This window comes from Tinamus guttatus, unplaced genomic scaffold, assembly GCF_059628265.1.
Source record: "Tinamus guttatus ecotype Peru unplaced genomic scaffold, ASM5962826v1 Tinamus_guttatus_pri_ptg000546l, whole genome shotgun sequence".
NCBI classification, from domain to species: domain Eukaryota; kingdom Metazoa; phylum Chordata; class Aves; order Tinamiformes; family Tinamidae; genus Tinamus; species Tinamus guttatus.
The window spans coordinates 3,275,609-3,290,628 of record NW_028289080.1 but is presented as its reverse complement, the minus strand read 5'-3'; the positions used below and the strand labels follow the sequence as shown (position 1 = coordinate 3,290,628).

Sequence of the window (15,020 nt, the reverse complement as noted above, 5' to 3'; positions counted from 1 at the left end):
CAGCACCGCTGGGGACATCCTGGGGACAACTCTAGGACCTGGCACCCTAGCACGTGGGGGAGCATCCTGGGTACTGCCCCCAGCTCCTCCTGCGTCACCCACAACACCCAAGGCTGCAGCAGGACCCTCTGGGCACCCTGTCACCTCCACCCTGGAGAGGCACCTGCTCACCTGGGTCCAAGCAGAGCCTGGGAGCATCCTCCTCCTCTTCTTCACTTTCTGCAGCTCCTCTTTCTTGTAGAAAAGGTCCTGGGGGACAGTGTGACAGGGTGGCACCATTGGGGGCACCTGTGGGTGCTGCGCAGGCAGTGGGACACCCGTCAGGCACCGACCTGCCGTACAGAGCATCGTCGCTGCCCTCCTGCTCCAAGTAGATGCTCTCCTCCTCTGAACAGTTGTCCACGTCAGCAGAGTCATCTGGGGGCACCCATGGGTGAGCACCTGGCTGGGCTGCCCACCCTGGGGATGCTCCCGTGCCCCTTTTCGGCAGGTGCTGCCCCTGCTGGGGGAGCTGCCCTGTGCCCCTGGCCGTCCCCATTCCTTGCTCTTCCCCTCTGACTCCAGCGGTGTCAGCAGGGACTCGGGGCACCCGTGGGTGCCTCGGGGGCCTCACTGGCATCCTGCTCTTGTCCTTGTTGTCCATGTGCCGCTTGAGACTTCATACGAATCTCGGTGAGGGGCACTGCCACGTTCTGCGCGAGCACCTGCAAACCTTGGGCGCTGGGCACCCAGGAGCTCCACGCTCGCCTCTGGCCTCCCGCATGCACCACAGACCTGGGTGTCTGTGAGCTCGCTGCTCACTATGGACACCCGCAGGCACCCGAGGACCCTGGCATCAGGGTGCCCCCCAGCAGGCGCCCACACGCACCCGAGGACCCAGGCGTCCGGGCGCCTGCATGAACCCAAGGGCCCAAGCTTGCAGATACCGGCCTGTAGGCACACTGGGGACAGGCACCCCCACGCACCCAGGTGTCCCGGCACCCACACGCACCCCAGGACCCAGGCACCGGGGCACCAGACTGAGGGCACCCAAGGGGCGCACGCGCTGGGGCAGCCGGCAGGCACCCGCCGGCACGTGGGCACCCAGGGGTGCAGGGCACTCGGGACACACGGCCCTGCAGGGACAATGTGGGCACCCCTGCCCTGAAGGCTGCAGGGGCTCGGGCACGAGCTCTGGGCATCCAGGCTGCAGGGGGGAGGCTGCTGTGGGTGAAGGGGCCAGGGGAAGGGCGGCTGGAGGGTCCTGGGTGCCTGTGGCAGGAGGGATCGGGGGCTGTTGCGGGGAGCGAGGGGCGCTGGGGGCAGGAGCTGTGCGGGTGAAGGGTGCTGGGGTGAGGGCCAGGCGGGGAAGGGTCCTGGGCACCGGAGTCTGTGGGTGAAGGGGGCTGGGGGCAGCTCAAGGGGGAGGGGTCCTGGACGAGGGCTGGGAGGGAAGTGTCCTGGGGGTGGGGGGTCCTGGCAACAGGGCCCTGCGGCTGCTGGGGGGAGGATCACGCTGGGGAAAGGGAACCCAAGGGTCAACGGTCCTGGGGGTGGGGGCACAAGGGGGATGGCTCATAGGGCCTATGAATCAACTGTGCTAGAGGGGAGACCACAGGGGATGGGCACTGAGGACAAGGACCCCCAGGGGAACCGTTCTGCAGGTGGGAGCCCATGGGTGGTGGCTCCAGGAGGGGGGGAACTGAGCAGATGGGGACCCCGTGGCTGAAGTGTTCAGGGGGTCGGGGCCCTATGGAAGAAGGGTCCAGGGAGCCGGGACCCATGGGGAAAGTGCTCGGGAGGTGGGGGCCCATGGGGGAAGGGGCCGCGAGGATGGGCCCCACGGATATAGGGTCCAGGGAAGTGGGGCCCATGGGTAAAGTGTCCAGGGAAGCGGGGCCTGTGGATAAAGGGTCCAGGGAAACGGGGCCCATGGATAAAGGGTCTAGGAAAGCGGGGTCCACGGGTAAAAGGTCTAGGGAAGTGGGGTCCACGGGTAAAGTGTTCATGATGTGGAGGTCCATGAGTGAATTGCCCAGGGTAGGGGGACCTACGGATGAAGGACCCAGGGGATGGGGGCCCATGGATGAAGTGTTCAGGGCCTGGGGCCCTATGAATAAAAGGTGGAGGGGCTTGGGGTCTTCGTGTGCTGTATCCACGAGGTGGGGGCCCATGGGGGAAGGGTCCAGAGGTTTGGGCCCTTTGGAAGGGTTCTGGGAACTGAGGCCCAGGAGTGAAGGCTTCAGGAGGCGGGGGTCTACGAATGAAGGGTTCTGGGAACCGGGACCCAGGGGTGAAGGCTTCAGGAGGTGGGGGTCTACGAATGAAGGGTTCAGGGAACCGGGGCCCAGGGGTGACGGGCTCCATAGGCGGGGGTCGATGGATAAAGGGACGTGGAGGTGGGAGCCCATGGGGGAAGGGTCCAGGTGATGGGGCCCTATAGGAGAAGCGTGCAGGGGAGCGGGGCCCATGGGGAAAGTGCTCAGGAGGTGGGGGCTGACGGGGGAAGGGGTTGGGAGGTGGAGGCCCACGGGTGAAGGGTTCAGGGGAGGGGACCCTTCCAAGGACGGGTGCAGGGAAGAAGGGGCCAGGGACGACGGGTTCGAGAGTTGGGGGTCTACGAATGAAGGGGTCAGGGAACCAGGGACCACGGGTCATGGGTTCAGGGAAATGGGGCCCACAGGGGAAGTATTTGGGAGGTGGGGGCCCACGGGGTAAGGGTGCTGATGCGGGGGGACCGTTCGTGATGGGTACGGGAGTTTTGCGCCCATGAGAATTGGGTCCTGCAGGTTGGGGAATACAAGTTGTGGGCCCTGGGATCTGGGGTCCACGGGGGATGGTTACTGGGGGCGGGGGCCCACGGGTGAAGGGTCCAGGGCAGCGGGCACTACGGAAGGAGGACCCAGGGAAGCAGGACCCACGGGAGAAGGGTTTGACAGTTGGGGGCCCATGGGGAAAGGGGCCGGGAGGCGGGGGTCCACGAATGAAGGGTCGAGGGGAACAGGGTCTTCGGGTAAAGCATCCTGCAGGTTGGGGCCTTCGGGTGAAGGGTTCAGGGGAGGGGACCCTTCCGAGGACGGGTGCAGGGAAGAAGGGGCCAGGGACGACGGGTTCGAGAGTTGGGGGTCTGTGAATGAAGGGGTCAGGGAACCAGGGACCACGGGTCATAGGTTCAGGGAAACGGGGCCCACAGAGGAAGTATTTGGGAGGTGGAGGCCCACGGGGTAAGGGTGCTGATGGGGGGGGACCCGTGGTGATGGGTGCTGTAGTTTTGCACCCGTGAGAATTGGGTCCTGCAGGTTGGGGAACACCGGCTGTGGGGTCTGGGATCTGGGGTCCACAGGGGATGGTTACTGGGGGTGGGGGCCCACGGGTGAAGGGTCCAGGGCAGCGGGCACTACAGAAGGAGGACCCAGGGAAGCAGGGCCCATGGGTGAAGGGTTTGACAGTTGGGAGCCCATGGGGGAAGGGGCCGGGAGGTGAAGGTCCAGAAATGAATGGTGCCGGGTACCAGGGCCCACGGGTGATGGGTTGCATAGGTGGGGGTCGATGGGCTCCTGGGAATGGGGGTCCATGTGTGAAGTGGTCCTGGGGGGGCCGTCCCATGGATGAAGGGTCCCCTGGGCCTAGCTGTGGGCCTGAAGCTGCCTGATGTTTAGAGCAGGCGGCTGAGGGATCCTGGGGACTTGTTCCCACGGGTGAATGGTCACTGGGACATTGGCCTGAGGTGGGGGCTTTTGTGGGTGGGGGTTCTATAACAATACAAACATGGTCGGAAGTTTTGGGGATGAAGGGGCCTGGGGTTGGGAGCCCAAGGTTGAGGTGCCCAGGTGCGAAGTGTCCCTGCGTGGGGGGCCCTGGTGTTGAGGGCCCGACGGTGACGGGTCCAGCTGGTTGGGACCCAGCAGGGAGGGCTCCTGGTGCAGGTGGCCCCACAGCGAGGGCTCCTCGTGCTGGGACCCCCAGAGTGGCGGGTCCCGGTGGCAGCGCCCCAGGGGCACTGGGTGCCGGGGGCCGCAGGGCGAGGGGCGCCGCGTGCGGGGGCACCTGTGCGGGGGCTCGCGGGGCCGCAGGCCCCGTCTGCAGCTGCAGCTCCGGCGTGAGGGGGGCGCTGGGCCCCACGGCCCCCTCCAGCTCCTTGGAGTGCAGCACCCGCAGGGAGCCCTGTGCCGGGCTCGGTGTCACCAGGAGGCACCCAGCAGTGCAGGGGGGCAGGGCCCCCTTCCCCCTGGAGCCCCAGCCACTCCATGGAGTTTCCCTCCTGCCCCAGGAGCCCCTGGCAGCTCTCCAGACCCACTGGAACCCCCAGCTGCACCACAGGGCACTTATGGGATCCCCTCCAGACCCATGTCTGCACCCCAGGGCAACCACTGGAGCCCCCAGTGGCTTGGGACCCGCCTGCACCCTGGGGAAGCCTGGGAACCCCACAGACCCACTCGGATTCCCCTGTTGCACCTTGGGGAACCCTTGGTCTTGCCCAGACTTCTTGGCACCCCCACCTGCCCCTGGGGCTCCATGGGACCCCCAGGCCCCTTCAGACCCCCTGTGGCACCACAGGACACTCTGGGGATCCCCAGTTCCTTGCAACCTACTGCCTGCACCCTGGGGCACCCAGGGGACTCCACCAGATCCTTTGGGACCCCCTGTTGCAGCACAAGGCACCGTTGCCCCCCTGCAGCCCTCTTGTCACCCCCAGGCCTGCACCCTGAGACACCCTTGTTGCCCTCCAGACCCACTGGGACCCCCCACCAGGTACCCTGGGACTCCCTTGCTTACCCAGACCCTTTGGGACTCCCCTGCTGCACCCTGGGGCACCCATGGAACGCCCAGAGACCCATCAGGACCCCCTGCCTGAACCTTGAGGCACTCATGGGACCCCAACAAACCCCTTGGGATTCTCCTCTTGCACCACAGGGCACCTTTGGAACCCTCCCCCTGCTACAGATGCCTCGTAACCCCCTGCCTGCATCCTGGGCACCCTTGACCTGCCCCCCTGCCCCACACACACCCATTGGGACCCACTCCTGCACCCTGGGTACCCTTGGAACCTCCCAGACACACTGACATCCCCCTGCCTGCATCCTGGGCCACCATTACCCATTGGGATCCCCATGTTGCACCATGGCAACCCCAGGCCCCTTGGAACCCCCATGTTGGACCCTGGGACACTCATGGGATCCCCAGATCCCTTGGAATCCCTGTATTGTAAACCCGGGTACCCACGGGACACTGCTGACCCCTTGGGACACCGCACCCATCAGCCCCCCAGACCCTTTGCGGCTCCCCTGTTGCATCCTGGGGCATCCTTGGGGCTCCCAGACCCCTTGGGTCCATCCTGCCCATGCTTGGGGGTACCACTGGGCCGCTCAAGACCTGTTGGGACCCCCTGTGTGCACCCTGGAGGACCCGTGGTCCCTTCGGACCCTTTGGGACCCCTTGTTCCCTTTGGACCCCGCAGTGCTCTGGGACCCTCACCAAAAGCCCCGACGATCCATCCCATTGGTACCCCCTTCCACCAGCTCTGCCCTGCAACAGCGATGGGACCCTCCAGACCTCAGGTGCCAGGGGCCCCTTCGGCACCTTCCCCACAGACCTCTTGGAGCCCCCCAGATCCCCTGGTGTCCCCCCCGGGGGTAGGAACCCTTCAGTCCTGGCTCTCCCACCAACAGGACCCCCTTGGGTCTCACCTGGGGCTCGGCAGTGGTGGCGTCAGGGTTCTTGGCCACTTTGCGAACAATCCGCAGCCTCTTCAGGAAGGCTCTGAAGAACCTGGGGAGGATGGGGGCAGGTCAACGGACAGAGTGGGAGCCCGGAAGCCTGGGCCCATTCCCATAATCCCAACAGGAGACATGGGGACCCCGGGCAGGGTGCGCACGAGCGCACGTGTGTGCTGCAAGCAGGTGTCATGGGCATGTGCATGAGCACCAGCGTCTCACACACGGGTGACATGACCATATGCATGAGAACACGTGTCCTGCACACGCAGGATGCGAGTGTGCTGACGAGCACACACGTGTCACAGGAGGCACTGGGGGGAAGGGGCACCCGGGGTGTCTGTCACCCAACGCAGGGGGGCACCCGGCCCCAAGGGGGCGGCTCTGGGGGTGTCACAGGGGGACGGCAGCACCCAGGGGGGCCCAGCGGGGCCGGCACCCACGGGGCGGCTCCCGCCGCCGCTCACCTCGGCACGCAGCCGGCCGAGCTCCGCTTCCCCATGGCAACCGCGCGCAGCTCCCGGGCCCCGCCGCCTGCCGCGCGCTTCCGCACAGCCCAACTGCCGCTGCCCACAACGGCCGGCAATGGCCCCAGCCTCCGGCTGCGAGGCCACGGGGCCCCGGCCGGCCCCTCGCGCCTCGGGCCGCCTCCAGCCACCGCCTCCCGCGGTCCCGAGCGCCTCTGCCCGCACGGGAATCGCGCAGGGATCGGTCGTGCGGGACTCGCGCCGCCCGCAGCCACCGCCACCCGCCGCGCGCCTCGCTACGGCCCCGGAGCCCCCGCCGCCTGCAGCCGCGGCTGCCCAATGGCCGCGTCACGCGCTGGCCCCGCCCACGGCACGCGCCGCCACGCCCCCAGCCTCCCGCCGCGCGCTCATTGGCTGCTTCTGCCGCTGCCTCGCCCACCTGCCACGGGCGCTCAGTACCTGCCCCGCCCCCGGGCCCCGCCGCCACCACCTGATTGGCTGCGGATTAATGAATATTCGATAACATCGGTAACATTGGAGCCCAGCGCTGCGGCTGGTGCCAGCAGGGGACAATCATCTGTGGGCTGGAAATGTCCCACTGCAGAAGCCTCTGCTCCCGTCCCGTAAGAGGACAGGACACCTGCCCAGGAGCAGGAAGTTGGTTCACTTCCTCCTGCTCCATGGACTCTTCACGGGGAGTTAATCCATGCACCAAATGCCCATGGAGAAGCTCCTGGGATGCAGCGCGATTCAGTTCCCTCCTCTGTGCTCCACAAGTTCACAGGAGGTTTCCCCTTGACTAAATTTTATGTGTCTCTGCATAGGAGCTTCCTGTCTAAGCTGCCATTGTAATCCATAGGGATGGAGAGAGGGTGGCAGCTGGACACACACAGACACCTTTGGACTTTTGAAGGGACAGAGTGGTGGTGGGGTTGTGTTTCCATGTGTTTCCTAAGTAAAGCAGGACAAGGCAATGGGCAGCCTTACGCCAGACTTAGCCTCCAGAAAAACACTAAGTTTTTGTCTTTCTTCTGAAGCTGGGGTCAACAGTACACCAATGCACCCAAGGGACTGCAGCATGAAAGGACCTCTGCTCTGCCTGTGCGCTCTGTGGGCTCCAGGGGAGGAGGTCAGAGGCCCAGCATGGTCTTTCAGGGACCAAGGGCTGCATTCGGGGTTCATGTCCCTGGAAGCACTGCCATGGGAGGTGCAGAATGGTCTCTGAATTGAATGCCTGGGGCTGTGGCACAGGTGACGGTGCTGATGACAGATGCCCATCCTTGTGGAAGGGAACCTGAGGCTCCAGGAGAGCTCAGGGGAACCCCGGGGATGCCTAGGGGTGGCAGTGAGTGTAGTCTCACCAAACATGGGGCAGCCCATGGTAGAGTCCCCCAAAGACCACGCAGCAAATGCAGGCATGCCTGGGGAAAGGAGGGCTCGGCAGTCCCTGGAGAAGCAGGGGGGACCCAGGAGGCGCAGGAAAGGAGGACTGGAGAGTGATTCATGCACTCGCAGAGAAGCAGCACAGGCCAGAGCTAGTGTACACCTGAAAACATCTCCTACTCTTGCAAGAGCCCTGGGGTCACTCTGAGAACCATAGACACGTGCCAGGCGTGTCAGTCGTGAGCAGCCCTGTTTGGCCAGGTCTGCTTCCCAACCCAGCCACCGAGGCCAGTGCGGAGTCAGGAGTCACCCATGGCCTTAGGGTGCCACAACCCCACTAGTCGTTCCCTGGAGATTTTCTGACAACAACTGACAAGGGGAGAAAACCCTTCTGAGGGGTTTATTTGGAGCTGGCAATAGCTGTTGCCACCTAGGGCTTGTGTGGGCACATGGCTGCTATGGGGCACGACGCAGCAGCATCTCTGTAGCCCCCAGGACACAGTGTCTGTTGCTCTGCGCCAGCCCCGCTCTCAGGATCCTGCTGGGCTCTTTCAGCTGCGCCGCTCCTCTCGCTGCCCCGCGATGCAGCAGCAGCAGAACGCTCTGCGCAGAGCCCGAAGCGCCGTCCCGAGCCGCGAGCGCCATCGCCGGGGAGTCGCGACGTCCGGGAGGGCAGCGATGTCTGCGGTGGGAAGCAGAGCTGTGAGCAATGGGCTGCAGGGCGCAGGGCTGCACCTGCCTGTCCCTGCCACCAAGGGCTTCCCAAGGGGCTGTGGCCTCAGCACAGCAGCCCCTGAGCGCTTCCTGCTGCCCGCCTCGGTGCCACTCGCTGTCCCAGACAGACCCACCATCCCCAGAAGGGCTCCGCGCTCGGGGACATACCTGGCTCAGCGTCTGCCGTGGGGCTGCAGGAGGATGATGACTTCTCCTCTTGGGGCTCCGAGATCTCCTGCATGGACAGAGCAAGAACACTCACCTGTCAGCCATCAGCTGCGGCTGCTCAGGGTACCGGTGCCCTGCGGTGCATGGGGGAAAGGGTTTGAGGTTGGGGAAGGCTGCTCAGGGCTGCATGTCCCAAGGGAAGGGACCTGCGGCTGGCACGGCAATGGGACACGGCTCGTTGTGGGGCCATAGCAGCAGGGCTGGGCTGGGGCCGTGATGCACAGGGGGAACGGAGGCAGCCGGGGGTGTGTGTGGCACAAGGGAGCTCGTGCACTGGGTGAGGAGGGGGCTGCTGCTGGGGCTGCCCCTTCCCTCCTCACTCAGCATCCAGGCCCCAGGGCTGAACGTGGCCCAGGGGTAGAGGGGACTTCAGCCCTGTACCTTTGGCACTTGGAAATGGAGAGGACTCAGCATCTCCCCATGGCAAGGGGCAAATGGCTGGGAGTGACAGTGGGGCTCCGTGGACAGGGGGATCCCGTGAGAGGGGGCAGCTCTGGGCATGCCCTCTGCACCCCCCCCCACACACACACAGCTCACATAGGAGCTCCCTGGGATCGTGGGGACAGGTGACATGCTCCATGCTTACCTGGGGAGCAGGGCCTGCAGCCAGGAGAGAAGCTGCTGCTGTTGCTTCCTGCAGCAGAGATTCCTCAGCTCCTCTGGGCATTGCTAGCTCAACAGAGGGGCTCTCCACCTCACCAGGTCCCTCACTGGTAGCGTCTGCTTGTTTGAGGTCGCACGAGCAGGTCACCTTCTCCAGGTCCATCTCCCTTTCCGCAAACAGGCTGCGAAGGCTGGGTCTAATCCAGGCCAAGGAGCTACTTTCCTCCAACTCCCCCTCTGGCAGAAGCTCTTCATCACCATCCTCCTCATCATCGCTCTGCTCTGCTATTTCCTCCAGGTCTCTCCTTCATGTTACAATGTTCTGCTGGGGGGCATGAGCATAGAGGCGCTCCAGCACCTCCCACTTGCCCTTGGCATCCTTGAGGAGCTCCACTTGCGTGATCTCTGGTTTCCACAGGTTGTGGAAGGAGTTTCTGGCAAGGAGCTAGGAGAAGAGAGGCAGAATTTGTGAAGGGAGCTTCTTTTCCCAACAGGAAAGGTATCCTGGGGCTCCTTCACCAGTGCTGGGACAACCCGGCTGTCACAGCGTGGCACCAGGGTCGGCCCCAGCACCAGGAGGGCTCCCACCTGGCCCAGCCCTCCCTTGCACTCACCTCCTTGGGTCTCACATTGAGGGATCCTGATGCTGACAGGGAGAAACGCTCCCCATGGCCCTCCTCTTCCTCGCCCTGGCTCTCCTGCAGGCTCTGCTCCTTCCTCAAGAAAGTGACTTCCCGGATCTGCGCCAAGCTCTGCCCCGTGCGGGCCAGGCAGCTCCTGTCGAGCTCCTCCAGGGCCTCTGTCTTGACGCTGAGCACCTCCAGGTACCGCGCGGTGTTGTCTTCGTGCACACACAGCGGCCTTCCTTGCACGTGGCAGGTGATGCCCACAGGCTGTTGTTTCGGGTCCTGCCCTGCTGGTGCTCGTCGTGGTGTCCCTGTCCCACCATCCTTGCCTGGGGAAGCTGGTGTCCCAGCCCTGCTGACCTCCCTTTCTTCCCCTTGAGCACAGAGATACGGCCCTTCCTCAGCTGCAGGGGCTCTTCCTTGGTCACACTCCATGGTTTGGAGCAGCCACGAGCTTGCCTGTGTGCCTTGATCGACGGTGTGTGCCAAGGCATCAGGCTGTGCTGGCTGCTGGCTGGCTGCAGGGCTCGCGTCATCAGGATGGCTCAAGGGGGCAGACCCCAGCCCCACGCCTGCATCCTCCAGACCCACAGCAGCGGGTGTGGGGCCATGTGGGACAGGCCCCTGGCTCTCAGATCTCAGCTCCGTGCCAGTTTCTCCAGCAGTGCTCCAAACAAGGCTGACAGGCTCAGGTGGGAAGGGGGATAGGGATTCCAGGGGGGCCATTTCACCGCAGCACCCGGCAGTGACGTCTTGTGCAGAGCTGGGTGGCACCACTGCAATGGAGGAGCTGCTGAGTCCAGCCTCCTCCGAAACACCTTCAGCTGCCATCGCACCCTGCTCGGGATCATCCGGGGCAGAAGATGTCACTTCATCTTCAGGATTTGCCATGGCAGGCAATTGCTGTTCAGGAAGAATAGTCTGTGTTGCCGGGACAAAGGAGGAGCTTTCTGAGAACTTCTGGTTTTTCAGGGAAAGATTTGTCCTCTCACCACCCCCTTGCAACATCCTGGCTTCTCCCACTGATGATGCTGAAGGCTCAGGCCTAGATCAAGGCAAGTACTGCACATGCTCTTGAGTTTCCTGGATGAGAGCATGGGTTTCCCATTTGGGTATTTGAAGTGGAGGAAAGGCCACACATGATGCCTTTAGCTTCTGCTCTTTCCTTCTCTTCCCTGAGTCCAGACCCATCCCAGCACCAGGAACAGGTGGGAAGTGTTCCCTGGCAGCATCTTTGCTGGAATTTGTAGCCACCGTCTCCAATGCCTTATTCATTCTCTCCAGGACTCTCCTGGCCACCCCTTCCTTGTCCAGTGCAAAGGTCCTGCCTTTGGGAGAAGACCCGCAGGACGTTTCCAGAGCAGGCAGCTTGGTTCGACTTGCAGATCCTGCTGGTTTAACTGCAGAGTCCTCCAGGCCTCCCTGTGCCTGCCAAGCTGCCTTGGCTGGGAGAGGTGGGAAGCTGGGCACATCTGATGTCCCCACTCTTCCAAAAGTCCTGCCAAGACATGTCCCGCTGGGTCCTAAAGGACTCTTTCTTACAGGGCCGGTGGAGGGATGCAGATTTTGCACCGCACAGGAGACATCGCTGGCCGTGTCCTCCACCATCTGCAATCAAAGCCCACCACAAAGGTCAGGTTACTGCCATCCTTCTCCCTCCCCCCATCCTTCCCAACTGGAAACTTCCTGCAGCCTCTGACACCCTTGACGAAGGCAGCGCTCTGCCACGCTGACGGCTGCTTCCCTGCTCCCAAAGGCTGCCTGGGGAGAGGGCTCGTCCCCATGGCAAGAGATGGGCAAAGGCAGCTCCTCGCAGACCCGAGGCAGGTGCATGCAGGCTGCCATGCAGAGCAGCACTCGGCCTGCTGGAGGCAGAGAGCTCCTGGTGTCTCCCAGCACGTCCCGCCTGCTTCTCGGCCCCATGGGGAGTCAGGCAGAGGCTTGGCCAGCCCCCCCGCCCAGCTCTGTACCTGTGCGACGCCGTGTTTGGAGCAGCGTGAGCCCTGAGGGCCGGGCAGTGGCGGCAGCCGGTCCCTTCGGTGGGATGAAGCTGGGGTCCATCTGTGCTGCACTGCTGCGGGCAGCTCCTGCTGGCCCACCTGTGGGGAGAAGGATGCCCATGATGGGGGTGCTTGTGTTGGTACGAGCAGCTCTTTAGCACAGGAAACCCCAGCCTCATGTTGAAGGAAACCTCCTGGCTGAGCACGGCCCGGCTGTGCTTGCCCTGAACCTGCTCTCTGCCCTCAGCACAGAGCTCGTGGGGTTTATGTGGGCCTTGGAGCATCCAGGTCATAGAATCATAGAATCATTATGGTTGAGAAAGATCTTCAAAACCATCAAGTCCAACTGTAAACCCTTCAGCACCATGCCTGCTAAACATGCCCCTAAGTGCCTCATCTACACGTTTCTTGAACACTGCCAGGGACGGTGATTCCACCACTTCCCTGCGCAGCCTCTTCCAATGTTTTACAATTCTTTCCATGTGGAAAGTTTTCCTAATATCGAACCAGTTCCTCTCCTGGTGCAACCTGAAGCTATTTCTTCTTTTCCTATGAGTATTTTAGAGATCAGCCTCGCCTCACTACAACCTCCTTTCAGACAGTTGTAGAGAGCAATAAGGTCACCCCTGAGCCTCCTCCACACTAAATAACCCCAGCTCCCCCAGCCACTCCTCACAAGGTCTGTGCTCCAGACCCTTCACTAGCTTCGTTGCCCTTCTTTGGAAATACTCCAGCATCTCAACGTTTTTCCCATGTCCAAATCTGAATACAGTATTCGAGGTGCGTCCGCACCAGCACCATGGACTTGGAGTGGTCACTTAGATTCATACAACACATGCCCTCTATTTCTTTACATCCATGGCCATGCATAAGCAACAACATATCTATAGCTGCACGATTTTGCAAAGTAGCATGTCGAAGTGAACCTATATCCATTAACAGTGATGACAAAGCCAGCGACGTAGCATTAGTGGATTTTGCTAACCAGCAACCTAATTTATGTAGCGTAGCTAGAGCTCGCGCAGCAGCGACTCCTGGAGCAAGGATGGATGCTATTATAGTCTTTTTCGCTGTCCAGAAGTCTACCTTTGAATTACAGTCCTTCCTGTAGTCGTTAGTGAATCTTCAACACGATGCTGCTCCTTCATTTTGCGTAGTATCATAGTTACATTGGGTTGTAAGATGGTAAGCCGACCCACGGTGCATAGTCCACCTTTTATACCAGCTGGGACACCCGCCCATGCTCGATCCCCACATAATAAGAAGTGTCCTGGGGGAAAACTCACTGATGTGTACCCAGACATGGTCCACTTCTTCTGAGTGTGATTGCACCAGCTAGAGCTATTTGCCCATACACTATGGGTTGCATTTCCCCACCATCCTGTTATTTGATTTCAGTTAATATAGTTAAAATATGTACAATTATCTGCAGGGAGTGATCCCAACAGTTCCAGCTCCTGCAATGGTATACCTTGGGGCCCGTTCAGTATCCACGTGTGCCATTCTCAATGACTACTACTCCCTAGAGCTGCACTTGCTTAGAAGATCAGACCTGTGGAAATATAGACATGGCAGAGCTTAATTCAGTGCACTCACCTGATTTCATGCAATGACATGAAGAAGCTTGAGCTATCCAGCACAAGCACCATGTTTCTAGTATATTCAAGGGGAAAGCGACAGGAAGATCAGGACCTTTGGAAGTGGTTACTGGGAAAACACACTAGGACATACCTCCCTCCCCAAAGTTGATTACCACCACTGCCTTCAGGCAAAATCCCCCTTGAAAAGGCTCCCCTCATTTGGGTAGCCATGCTACTACTAATACAGCCCCATAGGTATCTGGCCTTATTCACTCGAGCATGTACCACTGTGTCATATGGCATTCCTCATAAGAACAAGGCCCTTCTCCTCAGGCCTGTCCTCAGTTCCTCATGTTCCAGTCTGTCCTGATAGACAAGGTTATATTCTTCCCAACATTGTGGTGCTGCCAGTAGCTTTACTTGGTAATGGGAAGCGGAATGAAAAAGATGAAAAAAAATCAATTTGGAGAATTTCAGATTGGACATTAAGATGAAAAAATGACACTTGAAGGGTAGTGCTGTGGTGCAGCAGGCCACCCAGGAGGCGTTAAGGATCATTTCTTGGCTTCGTGTTACAATGAACAGTCAGGGAGGATGGAGAGACACCAGTGAAGGGAAGGAGATCCTGTGTGAGGGCAAAGTGGGGAAGCAGGTTCAGTGTCTACAGGATGTATGGACACAGCTGCAGGTATGAACCCGCATAGGACAAGCTCTGGTGGTGACAGACAAAGGCACTGCCAAGGCTCAAAGGTACCAGAGAAGATCTTCATCCTCTTGGGTATGGCTGTTGTCTCTGTCACCAAGGCCTGCCAGGAGGGCCTCATTGTCTCCCTTTCAGACACCCTGAGAGGTGTTGTATCTTTGTCCTGCACTGAGCATTGAACACCCCACCAAACATACTGTCCCTAGGAAGACCTGGAAAACATGTGGGAGAAAAGATCTCCCTTCCCAGAAGCTCAGTGGCTGAGCTTGGACATTTTGCCTGATAAAATACCTCAAGGGTTAATGTGGCACCAGAGCAACCTGCACATTTCCTCTGCCTACCTGTTACCAGTGATCAAAATTTTCTGCTGTAATCAGCCCCTGGCGATGCTTTACTGCTAACAACTATCAGTGGGATCCACTAAAACTCAACAAAATGTTGGAAGTTAATCTTGACTACGAATTCTCCTCTCAGAAACTGAGGTTCAGGGGTTCAGCACCAAATTCACCACAGGGCTCATTAAAATACAAAAAGCTCTCTCACAAACCATGTCTGCCCCTGCAATTTTTGTCAAGTCTTGCATGGCTAATTGGAGAATTCTGGGGAGTGCAGCTGAAAGGTGCAGACATCAACAATATACAAGTATTTCTGATTTCAAAGGCTTTTATTCTTACTATTAATATTCAGCTTTCAGAGTAATTGACAGCAATATGCTGGAATTGGTATCAATTCAGAATGACTCCTAATGAAGCCTGGACATGCAGGAAAACCAGTGTCCCAGACCTCAAGCACTCTAGGGACACTCTTCCTCCCCAGCCCTACCATTCCTCTCATCAGCCACCTGGGACTTCCATCCTTCTTGTTAGAAGCTTCACCTTTCCTCTGAAGCCAGCAGCTGAAGGTAACAGCTCATCTGCCCCAACTCCCACCTGCTTTCCTTAGAGAACTAGCTGCAAATAAACACAGGATTTTTCTTAATTGCAAAGAAACAGAAAGAAAGCATGAAGTAATTTCATCAATACT

At 60.3% G+C, this 15,020-nt stretch overlaps 1 pseudogene; it reads right to left on the bottom strand.

Moving 5' to 3' along the window:
* Positions 1-8,529: 8,529 nt before the first annotated feature.
* The window catches only part of LOC148592672 (uncharacterized), a 34,388-nt pseudogene continuing 27,897 nt past the window's right edge, over positions 8,530-15,020 (bottom strand).